This window comes from Arvicola amphibius, chromosome 10, assembly GCF_903992535.2.
Source record: "Arvicola amphibius chromosome 10, mArvAmp1.2, whole genome shotgun sequence".
NCBI classification, from domain to species: Eukaryota; Metazoa; Chordata; class Mammalia; order Rodentia; family Cricetidae; genus Arvicola; species Arvicola amphibius.
Genome location: NC_052056.1, coordinates 36,774,773 through 36,787,460, shown reverse-complemented (window position 1 = coordinate 36,787,460; position 12,688 = coordinate 36,774,773). Strand labels below are relative to the sequence as shown.

Genomic DNA, 12,688 nt, shown 5'->3' with positions numbered 1-12,688 from the left:
AAACATAGATGAATATGAATATTTTTTGGAACCCCAGCCACCCCTCCTCATAGCAGGTCCAGGGCTCTCTGTCATGCCTGACTTCACTCTAGGGTGTTTCTTGTTCCTAAGGTACAGGTCCAGCAGCAACTCTAGTGAAAGTGAGGTCCTCACAGAGACGACAAGTTCAGTGGCTCCCCAGAAAGAGCAAGTCCAGTGCCTGGGTTCTAAATCCCTCCTACTTACTTGGAAGTGTTCATTGCAAGGTCAGACATGAATACCCAGAACCATGTGATGGAATGTGCCCTACCCCAGTCAGCTTCACACATTGGATCCTAACTCTGAGTATGATGGCATTTGAGGTAGGGTCTTTGATCTGTAATTGTGCTTTGGGGGAAGCCCAAAGCATGAAACTAATGTTCTTGTGAAAAGGGCCCCAAAAGACTCCCTCGCTCCACCATGAAAGGCCATGAGACAGCTGTCTGCAGCCAGCAAGAAGATGCTCAGTAGGGCCGTTTGTGCTGAGCACCTCAGCTCCAGGGTGGTAAGGACTGAGTGTCGATTGTTTGTAAATTATCCAGTTTGCACTTTTCAGTGGCGTCCCAAACTGGCTCCCCCACCAGCTGTGAAAATCCAAGGAATAAGTACAAAGAATTCAATCTCTCCACTCTTTACTAATGATTTACAGAAGGAATCTGTTTCTCAGTTTTCGTTTCTGCTCTTCTGTTTTGTTTTTCTTTTCTCTCTTTTGTAGCCATTGCATCCTAAGAAGCACAATCTTTCCAAATCCTGGGTAGTGACAGAATGATTACAGATTGTGACAAGACCGTTCACTGCACAAGTGTTGATATCCTGACATCCAAACAACTGCCTGCAGTGTGTAAAAACCGGCAAACACTGATGGCTTTAATTTAGATCGTTATTTTAGTGTTAGTCCATAGCATGGACGACTTCTATATGCTTGTCTAAGAAGCTAAAAAGAAGCAGATGTACTTCCAGGTTTGCCTGCAAAAAGAGATGGGAGTAGGCAGGGTTTAATTATATGCCTCTGTGCCTATCATATGATAAATTAATGCTTCTTAACCAGGATAAGCAGCTCCTGGACTTTGGATGCTCCAAACTTTGTATACCTAATAAAAAGATTTCTTTATAAATCTATAAATAAATATCTATCAGATATTTATCTATCTGATAAAATATCTATCAGAGGGACAAAACTTTGGTCTTGAAAATAATGAAATGTGAATCCTGGGCATTTAAGTTGTCTCTAGGTACATGTTAACTCTTCACAACCTCACTTCCAGCCATCGCCTGCTTTGTTAGTTCAGGCTTCTGCATTCAGTTCAGCATGGCAGCGCACTACTTATTCCGAGTGCTTCACAAAATGCGGTGTCCACAAGTGTACAAAGCTATCTGTTCTGTCTTCCTGCCCACCCAGCCTTACTCAGCTCCATCCAGCCTCTCTCTTCCCTTGTGAAATCTTAGTCATTCTAACCTTCCCTTCCTTTCCCCAAAGCCACTGAGTATTCATCCTTTATGTCATCAGCACGGTCCACACCCAGTTAGTTTAAGAGGTGTGGGCTGTTTGCCAGACACCCCTGTGCTTAGTGCCGGAGCAGTTTGGGAAAGACAGAAATCAGTGGTCTCTAGGCCTTAGTCTAAGTGCTAATGACTCAGGACCTAGTCAGTTTTCCTGTCACCTTGCTGATTGACCTCTTGTCTGAGTTTCAATTGTACTTTTTCTCACTTAGCATTCCTTTGCTTTTGGGAGGGCACACAACTGAGATCCCATCTCTAGAGCTACAAGACATTTGGCTCTTGCAGGGATATTTAGAGATTCACTTACCTTTTTACTTCTCACCCTGGGGCCAACCTCTCGATACTCCCTTTCCTTCCTTTTCCAATTCCCCTTCCTTTCTCTCTTTTCCCTTCTGCTCTCAACCCCCTCTGCTCCCCACCCCCTTCTCTCTTGAACAACCTTCTACACCTACTGCTCTCAACTCTCTCCTCCCCAAACAAAGCCAAAGGGCAGACTTCACTGCTCCAAACTCAACCCACCCGGTTTCATTTTGCTCAACCACCACACACTAGGTTGACTCCTGAATATCTGATAACTTTGCTTTCATCCTAACAAGAAGCCACTAGGCCACCAGAACACATGCAAAGCTTGCATGACTTCCTTGAGATGGAGAAACACTGTGCTGGTATGTGGGAGAAATGAGACCAGTTCTTGTTGCTGGTCATCTATCCACAGAAGCTCAGTAAGAAAGCACAACAGACAGACCTAAAGAATCAGGGGAGCAGGGAATTGTGTACCAAGGAAGGGGCTTTGCAATAAGCCAAGCAGATAGGCATGACTGATATAATACAAAACAACAAAACCCAGAAATGAAGCCAGGTTCAAACCTTAGATCCGAGGTAGACTAAAGTCACAGCACAAAGTTCCATGTGGCAGCAGGTGAGGGGAGTCCCATGCTGCTTATGAGAAAGCCTGTAGCAAAGAAAATTATTATTAATAAAATGTTTAAATTTCATTCACTTTTTCATTCAGGCTAGCATTTCACATTTCCCCTTTCTTTTTCTTTCCTTTTCTGCTTTTTGTTTTTGACTTAATTATTTCTTTTAAAGAACTTAAGCTTTATTTTTTTTTCTTTTTGACTAAAGTTTCCTCTGGGTAATTTATTGAAGAAACCACAGTCAGAGGCAGTGTGCTAAGGGCTATTAGCACAGGAAGGAGTCAACATTTGACTTTGAAATTTGGTAAACATTCCAAAACTGTGTCCTGCTGGGAATTTGAGTTCCCACTGAGGCAAGAAAAAATGGGCTAGTCTCTGTGCCCCCAACTAGTGCATTCTGCTGGTAACATGATATTAAGTTAAAAAAAAGGGGGGGGGTGATATAGTCTAGGGGTCTTGATCGGGTTCATTCTCTATCCCAGTTAGACTATTAAAAGGCAGGAAGACCCAGGAGCTCCGTAGTAGCAGCAGAGACAGAATCAGCAGTGGAAGAAAGGTGTTTGCTGAGGGTGAAGAAACATACATGCAGTAGACACACACAGGAAAGGTCATCTGAAAGCAGAGGGAGCTTCTGAAAGCTGGAAAATCCAGTTTCTTCTTGAATTGTAAAGCCCCTGAAGAGCTCTCCTCTCCTAATTTAGAGCTGGCCAGTTTGAAGAAAGCAAGTATGGTTGATTGGCCCAGAACTATTGTGGGGCTTGTCCTGAGCAGGCTTTGAACTTGTAGTCAGTCCATCAGCAGGGGGCCTGCCAGGAAGAGACATGAGCCTGAAAAACTCTCGGTTTAAGGCAGCCATTCTCAATCTGTGGGTCACGACCTTCACATGGGTCCCATATCAGATATCCTGCATATCAGATATTTATTTTATGATTCATAATAGGCAAATTAAAGTTATGAAATAGCAATGAAATCACTTTATTGTGGGGGATCGCCACTACATGAGAACTGTATTAAAGGGTCACATCATTAGGAAAGCTGAGAATCGCAAGTTTAAGCGTTTGGGTTTTTAAGTCAGAAAGTTAAAGAAGAAGCTGGTCATATTTATTCCCTAGCCATGGTCCTTCACTCTATCTGGCTACTTACCAGGGAGTCTATCTAACTATGGTCTCTCAAAAGCAGCAATAAGGAAAGGCATTGAACTTCAGAGTTAGACAGACAGCAGGGCATGGTGGTGCACACATTTAATCCAAACACACTCGAGGCAGAGGCAGGGAGATCTCTGTGAGTTTGAGGCCAGGCTAGTTTACAAAGAGATTTCTAGGACAGGTAGGGTTGTTAGGCAGATGAAACCTTGTCTCAAAAAAATAGTGTGAACCAAGGTGTAAGGGGAGTGAAGAAAGAATTAAACAAAATTAGACAAAACAAATCTCAACAAGGTTTCTTTAAAAAAATAAAAATTCTTCTTGCATTACACCTGCATGGCAGAAGAAGGCAGTAGATCCAAGTACATATGGTTGTGAGCCACCATGTGGTTCCTGGGAATTGACCTCAGGACCTCTGGAAGAGCAGGCAGTGCTCTTAACCTCTGAGACACTTCTCCTAAGTTTGTTTCTTTCTTAGGACTTTATGATGATAGATCCCTTTCTCTATCTCTTAAAGTCATATTTTTTAAAAAAGGAAAAGAGGAAGAAAAAACACATTTCTTCAAATTTGGTTATTTGTATATTCAGTTAGAGAATCATGTGAGCTGGAATTTCTCAAGAAATCAGCCATAAATAAAAAGAAAATTAATATGAAAGTCACTTCATAGGAAACACATATAGAGAAACATTGAATGACATACTTGCAAAGGCAAGTTCAATATGAAACCATTTATTGCTTTTAAAAACACACATACTACCATTCCTTAGTATTTTATTATGTTATGCCGTGGGACAATGGTCTTGTACACTGTAAAGATTTGTCCCTTATACTGGTTTAATAAAATGCTGATTGGCCAGTACCCAGACAGGAAGTACAGGCAGGGCGACCAGAACAGAAGAATTCTGGGAAGAGGAAAGGCTCACTCTGCAGTCATCATCCAGACACAGAGGAAGCAAGTTGAGAGTGCTTCACTGATAAACGGTACCAAGCCACATGGCTAACACAGACAAGAACTACGGCTTAATTTGAGATGTAAGAGTTAATAAGAAAGCCTGAGCTAATAGGCCAACCAGTTTATAAATAATGTAGGTCTCTGTGTGTTTCTTTGGGACTGAACAACCATGGGACCAGGCAAGACAGAAACCTCTGTCAACAATGTTAGATGCTTATTATCATTGATCATTATTTTAAATAGGTTTAGCTCAGAATTCACAGAATATATTTTTTGACCCAGTTCAGGTTGGTGCCTGAAATGGCCTTCTCTTTAGTAGCTAACGTTTCCTCACCCCTATTGAAGTAGCCTGTCCAAAAATTCTCTGACATGTTTTTATTGCAACCAAATTATTGTAAGGGAACTTCCTTTGGAACTAACCCAATTCTACTTATTTCCAGAAAAACTTTATGGTATACCAGGAAGTGCATTAAATAGAGAACAGAATTCAAGGTGTGTATAATGGTTTTGTTCACTTACTCATTTGTATGACAATACATTGTATGTTCAGCAGGCTAACATTATGCACAATGAACATACAGAAATCTAAGTGTTGGAGTTGTTGTGAAATAATACTCTTGTGCACTGCATAGAGTCATTTGAATTGATTTAATAAAATGTTAATTGGTCAGTAGTAGGCAGGAAATAAAGGCAGGGTGACCAAACTAAGGATGATGGGAAGGACAGAGTCAGAAGATGCTGGCCAGATGCAGAGAGAGCAAGATGAGCATGCCATCCTAAGAAAAGATATCATCACATAGCAGAGCATAAATATGGAACATGGATTAACTTAAGATGTAAGAGCTAGCTAGTAATAAGCCTGAGCTATTGGTTGAGCATTTCTAAGTAATATTAGCTTTTGTGTGGTGATTTGGGAAGCAGCTGCTGGGTATTTGGGATTGGGCAGCTCTGAGACAGAAATCTTCTGCTTAAACATGGTGCCCAAAAGTTTGACATGAATTTCCACATAAAACCTGAGAAAACATTAAAAGGATTCTAAGCACAAAAGAACAGAGTCAAACTCAGCTTCTTGGTAATTGCTTTTTCTTGGATAGGCTCTGTTTGCTAGGGGCAAGCAAGGGCACTTCTCATTTAAGAGACAGCTTCTTGACTCAGCATTAGCAGCAAAATTCACATGGCTCTTTTAAGAGGCCCCGCCACCAAATACTTAACTGGGGTTTATGAGCAGCTGGTGGCATGCTACTCATTAGGAGCATGGACTCAGAAACTTCCCAGAGTTGGAGTGGTAAAGATGACTTCAGCCGGTACCTCTAACATGAAGGTAGACTTTTCGAAAACTAAGAGCCAACTGTCAACACTTGATTTTGATTCTAGCTTTGCTCACTTAGCAGTTTAAAGGTTCATATGGCCAGAAAAAGAAAGAGATATGCAGTAAAGACAGATTCAGATTGAAAACAAAACTCTAAACAGTTTACAATGTGTTTAAAAAAACAGTATATGTAGGCTTGCAAGAAAAAAAATAAAAAAGGTAGAAAAGTCCTATAAAAAGAAATAGAGTAATACAAAATATAAGCCACATAAAGATGGAAAACACACAGAAAGCCTGGATTATGTATATTATTGTGTTGTCTTTAGAGGTGTTGGCTGTTAATGAGCAAACAATAACTGCTAAGAGACATTTGATTCTGAAAGTTGCTACATCAAACCAACCTATATATTTTTAAATTATCTTGACTTCAAATTTCAGTCAAAAGATATGTTGTTTTGGGAAAGAGGTTCTGCTTCTATTTCCACATATGAGATGTAGTAGAGTGAGCTCATTCTGGGTTAAGAAAATCAGGTTTGAGCAAAGAAGTCCCCTGAAAAATCTCCAATGGGAATGGATGGCCCAGAGGAGCCAACATCTCAGAACACCTCTGCTGCAGTTTCCTCTGAGTTCTACATCCAGAACAGCTTCAAGGTGACTGATTGAGGTGATCTGGACTCACAGAATGCTCCAGTCAGGACTTAAACATAACCTTAAATTTTCTCAGGGTCCCCCAAGGATTACCAGTGCCCCTATTCTTGAAGAAGTAGCCTAGAAAATTAAGCCCACAGCCAGGCGGTGGTGGTGCACGCCTTTAATCCCAGCACTCAGGAGGCAGAGGCAGGTGGATCTCTGTGAGTTCAAGGCCAGCCTGGTCTACAAGAGCTAGTTCCAGGACAGGCTCTAAAAAAGCTGCAGCGAAACCCTGTCTCGAAAAACCAAAAAAAAAAAAAAAAAAAAAAAGAAAGAAAAGAAAATTAAGCCCACATTCCCCAAAAGTGGATTATGAATGTTTATCATTGTTTAGAGGATTTGGTTACAAATTGTTATTTGTTATGATCAAAAAATAAATACATAAAAGAAGAAGAAGAAAATAAGTTAAACAAAAGAGTTAAATTCATATAACTATTTCTAAAGGAAAAAAGGGGGGAGGATATAAAAATGATAGAATAAAAGAATAGATTATTGAATCTACTTTAATCCAAAAACAACTATTAATCTCAGGATATTTTACATGGTAAAGAGTTAAGTTTATTGATACAAATTTAAAGTTAATTTTGTTATACTGTATGCATATCTCTACTCTTGTTTAGGGTATTACATTTATTCATCTCATTTAAAAATATAATGTGGCCAGGAAGTAGTAGTACATGTCTTTAATCCCAGCAATTGGGAGGCAGAGGCAGGCAGGTCTCTGTGAATTCAAGACCAGTTTGATCTAAAAAGCAAGTTCCAGGACAGTCAGAGGACAGTCAGAGCTATTATATAGAAAAACCCTATCTTGAAAAACAAAACAAAACCAACAAACAAATGAAATTAATATATAATTAAGAAATACAGATTAGTAGTCATCTATAATAGTAAATTTAGCCATCTTAGGTCTGTTTTCAAGGTCATACAGAGATATATTTCAGATAGATAGATAATCTTTAAATACTTCAAAGAACTACAGAATATGACATTTAAAATGTTTTAAAAGAACTTATATTTTTCTCACCAGTAAGATATGTCTGCTCCTGGCAACACCAATAACTTCAAAAAGAATGATAGTCATATAAGAAACTCCATATGGAACTTGCTTTCTTAATGGCAAGCGCTATCCATATGACAAAGAAACTGCCACTGCATTAGTTGTTGTTCAGTCTGGACTAGCACGACACAAAAGTGACTGCTGAACTTTGCCAAGACAGGGTACAACAGTTCTTCAAATTTCCCTGCTTCTGGAAAAAAAAAAGTCTGTCAGACATTCTAGGTCTATAGGCCAAAGATAGATACTCCAACATTACAGAGGAACTTTGGGAGACTGTCCAAGAAGCTTGAGGTCCCTGTCATTAGGTAATATTTTATCTTTCTGGGGTCTTTGATGAAGCTGAAGACTAGGAAGTTAAAGTTTTCCTTAGTTATGATAACAGGTAAATTAGTTACAAAACTTTGAACTCACAAAGATAGTTTAGGTTATAAAATATTTTCTTGAATTTTGCCAAATACAAATAGACTGGATATTGTATCTGTAATTCTTTCTTGACAACTCTTTTTGTTGTATATAACCTTACTATGTTAAAGTTAACATCTTCCTTTTTAATTAGACAAAGAGGAGGAAATGATGTGGATTGATTCTCTTGTACAGTAATTAGTCTAATAAAAAGCTGATTTGTCTGTAGACAGGCAGGAAGTAGAGGTGGGGCAACCAAAGTAAGGATGACAGGAAGGAGAAGGGCAGATTCAGAAGACACTGACTAGATGCAGAGAGAACAAGATGGGCACCCCATACTGAACAAAGATACCGCCATGTGGCACAGCGTAAATAAGGGATATGGGTTAACTTAAAATGTAAGAGCTAGTTAATAATAAATCTAAGCTAGTTAATAATAAGTCTAAGCTATTGGCTTTTCGAGACTGGGTTTCTCTGTAGCTTTGGAGCCTGTCCTGAAACTAGCTCTTGTAGGCCAGGCTGACCTCAAACTCACAGAGATCTGCCTATCACTGCCTCCCTAAAAAACAAAAAGGAACTCTAGTGGGTGGTAGATCTGCTTCTCTGATCCTTCAGTTTTCAACCCTGACAGCTGACTCTGAGGTTTTAGTACTAAGAACAAGTAGAATTTGTACTAGAGTGGAAGCAGAGGAATCCAAGACCAAGGGGATGGACAGGTTGTCTGGTGAATGGCTGGTTCTTCACATAAGGTTTCTTCCATATCCTCAGCCATGAAAGGGGCAAGGCAGCTTCCTGAGACCTCTTCTGCAAAGACATCAATCCAGATGGCTCCACCCTCATGATGTAATCACTTCCCAAAGCTCTCACCTACTAAAATTATCTCCTTCACAGTTAGATGTCAAAATATGAATGTCGGGGCCAGATATCCAGACTAGAGTAGCTATGCATACCAGCCTTGTTCATCAGGAAGTGCTGTAATTATTAGACATATGCACAAGGTGGTAAGAAAAGAAGAAACAACCTTTCTTTATGGTTTCTTTTTTTTTTTTTTTTTTTGGTTTTTCGAGACAGGGTTTCCCTGTAGTTTCTAGAGCCTGTCCTGGAACTAGCTCTTGTAGACCAGGCTGGCCTCAAACTCAGAGATCCGCCTGCCTCTGCCTCCCAAGTGCTGGGATTAAAGGTGTGCGCCACCACCACCCAGCTTATGGTTTCTTTTTTGTCTTTCTTTCTTTCTTTCTTTCTTTCTTTCTTTCTTTCTTTCTTTCTTTCTTAAAGACATCTTTTACTACTGAGTTTCCCTTCCTAAAATAAAGCTAGCATGCCTTATTTTTAAACCAAGGATTCTGGGTCACCAGTTAAGTAACTTATCCTAAAGACCCTTGAGACTCTAACAAAGACCCTGAATGCCAAGCAGTCTTGTTTGTGTTTTGTGTTTGCTAAACACAAAATTTTAATAACATCCCAATATACACTTCACACCCTAATCTGATAGAAAAAACTACAATGACTTGAGCTTTAATCTTTGCAATAGGCAAGCTTAAACCCATTTTTACATGATCAGATGGGATATTCAGCTCTGCCCCAGGGTTTCTAATTCTGTGGGATTATAGTGTGGCCTGATAGTTTTGCTTTTAACATTTTCTCTGAAATTGTTGAAATAGCAAGTACAGGCAACACTTTAAAAATCATGGGCTAAGGGATTAAACACATTAATTAACTAAATTAAAACCATTACTAAAAGGATTTAGAACAAATATCTTTGCTGTGTGGATGAAAACCAGGCATGTATAAAATGCTAAGTTAAGAGTAGTAGGCAAGCCTATAGTTCACAAGCCTAGAGAAGCCAAATAACAAGGTGAACCCAAAGAAAAACATATATAGATCCTCTTGGAAATTGGAAGCAAACACTATTGCCAGGCAAAAGTTGGGAGCATGGGGGTGGAAGTGGGGTTGGCAAAAGGGGGGAGGGGGAGAGAGAAGGGAAAAGGGAAAGACTGGAGAGCACTTGGGGGAGTGGGAGGGTGGAGATGGAGGAAGGGTGGATATAGGAGCAGGGGAGAAGATATCTACATTAAGGGAGCCATTTTAGGGTTGGCGGGATTCCAGGTGTCCACGGAGATGTCCCAAACTAGGTCCTTGGGCAGCAGAGTAGAGGGTGCCTGAACTGGCCTTGTCCCACTGTCACACTGATGATTATCTCAAATATCACCATAGAATCTTTATCCAGCCACGGATGGAGATAGAGACAAAGTCCCTCATCAGAGCAACGGACTGAGCCCCCGAGGTCCAGTTGAAGAGCAGAAGGAGGGAGAAGATGAGCAAGAAGTCTGGACCACGAGGGGTTGGTTGGTCCACCCCCTGAGACAGTGTCCGTGTTCTAATGGGAGCTCATCAAATTCAGCTGGACTGGGACTGAATGAGCATGGGATCAAATTGGACTCTCTGAATGTGGCTGAAAATGGGGGCTGACTGAGAAGCCATTGATAAAGGCATTGGGACTTGTTTCTACTGCATATACTGGCTTTTTGGGACCCTAGTCTATTTGGATACAAAGCTTCCTAGGCCTGGATGTGGGGGGGGGGGGGGCTTGGACTTCCCACAGGGCAGGGTTCCCTGCCCTCTCTTAAGGAGGGAGGAGGAGGAAGGAGGGGGAGTGGGGGAGCAGGAAAGAAATGGGAGGAGGGGAGGAAGTGTAAATTTTTGAATGGAAAAATTAAAAAAAAATAAAATGAAAAAAATATATCTATTTTTAAAAAAATCATCCTAAGCTACATATCAAGTTGAAGGACAACTTGATATATCTGAGTCCTTATCTGTTTCTTTTTTCAATGGGAAATAAATAAATGATTTAAAATGTAAATATAGTATGCCATTTGTTTACACTACTTAGCTAAATCCTGTAGACCCACAAAAAGGGGGTGGTAATTATGTACGTCTTATAAAAAGGCTTATAAACAGAATATGGAAATCTTTATTAAAACATATTTCACTTGATAATTTATTATTTTTAAAACTCAGTACCATTCCAAAGTTTAATAACAAAATGGCATTTTTTTAAAAAAAATAAAAGCAAGGTCTAAAACAGATTATTATCAGTAAAAAATTAAAGAGTAGTAGGCAAAGTAAAATTTACTATTTTATATTTTCAATGACTATGATGCGTTATGTTGAAGTCCCAAACCTCTTTCTATTATAGATGGCTAAAATTCAAAATATTTAAAAGTTAAGATGTTTTATGCTTTGACTGGAAATAACTTTTTTTTCTCTTCCTCAAAAATTAGTGTTTTAGAAATTTGGACTAAAATGAGAAGCTTTTTCCTTACCTATAACAGACAAATTGCTATACTTTGGGATAAAACTGGTCCGAGAGGTTATTTCCTGTGTGTGGACCTTCAGATCTAGTCCCTTAATCTTGGGAAGCAAACTTCATAAAGACATCATCAGTGGGAATAACAGGGACTAGGATGGTGAGACAACCTAAGAGGACTTAACAATATGGGGCAGACATTGAGATGCTTTAAAGAGGAAAAAAACCACCATGAGCGTGGAGATATCCTATATTCACAGTAAAGGTCCCGAATATTTGTGTTTCAATGATGTATATAGAGCTATGGTACTAACTGTACAAAAGTCATTTCCTATTTTTTTTTCATGTTTTTTTTTTTTTTTTTTTTTTTTCATGTTTCAGGGTTTTCCTGACTTGGGAAGAACTAGCGTTGCCAAGTTCCTGAGTATGGAATTTAAAAACGAACCAATCTACCACACAAGCCCCCATTGAACCCTGACATTTCAGGCCAAGTGTCTCTAGCCTTAATAGCCCCAGGACAAGTATCAGCCAATTTAAAACACTCACCTTATACTGCAGAGCCAGTTAAGGAAATACTCAAATTAGCACATCTAAAACACTTTTTTCTCTCTCTTAGCCTCATTGTTTCCTCAGAAATCACATGGCTCTTGCCCTGGTTGTCTGCATTTCTCCTGTTCTGGATGACCCTCACATTTCCCCATGTGACCCTTGTTGGAATGTGTCTTGTTTCTAGAGATACGCAAGTATAGGAAGTTCTTTCTTTCGTGGAAGTCACTTCCTATCTGTTTGACTTATCCTGCCTGATTTGAGGAAATTCTGAGAGATTTTAAAATAGAAACTCACCTCCTAGATCTGCTCGGCAATGCAGGCACAGGAAGTAAAGAGCTCATGCAAACATCCCAGGGGGTTATACAGGAAGTTAGTGTTCATGAAAATATCTCAAGTCGTCATGTGCTTTGCATGCAGGGGAACGGTAACAGACCAGTTGACCTGGAGACTGTTATCTGAGGTGAAATAAATTCTTATTTGAGTGGAGGAAGGAGAAATAGGAACCAGATCACGAGTCCCATGGGAACTTGAAGATAAGGACCGGGATTCTGAATGAAATTAACTAAATGAGTGAGATTCTCTAACTTCTATCTAAAGGATTACTTCATGGTCCAAGCAGAAATAGAACTACAAAGAAGGAAAGTAGGATTTTCTCCACTGTGACAAAATAACAGAGGGAATCAACTTAAAGAAGAGAAAGGTTTGACTTAGACTCCAAGTTTCAGATGCACCAGTGTGTGGCCTGCTTCGGTCCTGTGATGGAAGAATGAGTACATTTCGGAAGCACATGGCAGAAGAAACTGCTCATCTCATTGCAGCAAGGAAGCAAAGAGAGAAAAGAGGA

General features: G+C 39.8%; 1 long non-coding RNA gene across 1 annotated transcript; it reads right to left on the bottom strand.

Moving 5' to 3' along the window:
* Positions 1-220: 220 nt before the first annotated feature.
* On the bottom strand, positions 221-12,294 carry LOC121677344. The gene is made up of 4 exons (XR_006020899.1): positions 12,139-12,294; positions 7,554-7,776; positions 2,386-2,470; positions 221-984 (listed from the first exon to the last, which is right to left on the bottom strand). It is a non-coding gene; the product is annotated as an uncharacterized LOC121677344 (long non-coding RNA).
* Between the last annotated feature and the right edge of the window lie 394 nt (positions 12,295-12,688).